The sequence below is a fragment of the Nannospalax galili genome, unplaced genomic scaffold, assembly GCF_000622305.1.
Source record: "Nannospalax galili isolate Female #2095 unplaced genomic scaffold, S.galili_v1.0 scaffold100, whole genome shotgun sequence".
Taxonomy (NCBI): domain Eukaryota; kingdom Metazoa; phylum Chordata; class Mammalia; order Rodentia; family Spalacidae; genus Nannospalax; species Nannospalax galili.
The window spans coordinates 7,884,889-7,885,885 of NW_008352891.1; positions in this window are offsets into that span (position 1 = coordinate 7,884,889).

Consider the following 997-nt stretch of genomic DNA (forward strand, 5'->3'; position numbering starts at 1 on the left):
TTTTTTAATACAATTGACACTAAGATGCACATGCATTTCTAATCTCTGCATATCTGATTATTACTAGTCACAGTCGGTTAAGTTCTGAGCTCTTTGGCATCTGAGCATGGATATAAAGTCATCAGGTAAATTTCAATGGTAATGGTTTTTACCTTTACTAATTAACATGAAGCAAATTTTTATACTTCTTCCTCAAATATAATTCATTTGTTTCATTTGTTGATTTTTGTGTGTATTTCATACAGAACATCCCAAACAATCTTATTCATCTATATACCCACATCACAGATGGCACCCTCTCATAGTCCCTCCCACACACTGGAGCCCATATGCTCTGCAATTCCTGTTACTGTCCACTGTGTTGTCGGTGCCCCCAGCCGTTCTCCAGTGTTTGTCCATCTGCTGAATCTAGTCAGGCTATCTAGTGTTCCTTGTTTTAGGAAGATCAGATCTTCCTCATCTAGCAGCAATCAGTTGCCAATGTGCATTTAGATAAGATTGGGGTCTGCTGTTCATTTTCCCAGTTCTATGCTGGGTTACTCTCTGGGAGTCTCTTGGGCCACCCTGGCCAACAACTCAAAGGAAGGTATCTCCTGTCTGGCATTGTTTCTTATTATGTCACTTTTAGCTATTCATAAACTGATTTCTGCTAGAGGAGGAAAACCTGATCTTCCTAAAACAAGGACCTCTAGATAGGCTGACTTGATTCAGCAGATGGACAAGCACTGGAGAATGGCTGGGGGTGCTGACAACACAGTGGACAGTAACAGGGATATATAGACTGGACACTGATTCAAGTCCACCTGGAGGGGTATCCTCAGCCTCCTTGATCAAGAGGAGAGGTGATCTACTACCATTATAGGGCATTTTGAGAGATGCTCATAGTCCCCTGGAACTAGTCAACCTAGGAGGGAAAGGAACAAAAAGTGTCCTTTATGTTCCTCTGTCCAAATTAGTATAGGCCTCAAAGTATGGCTGTTAAACATCCAAGAAGGTT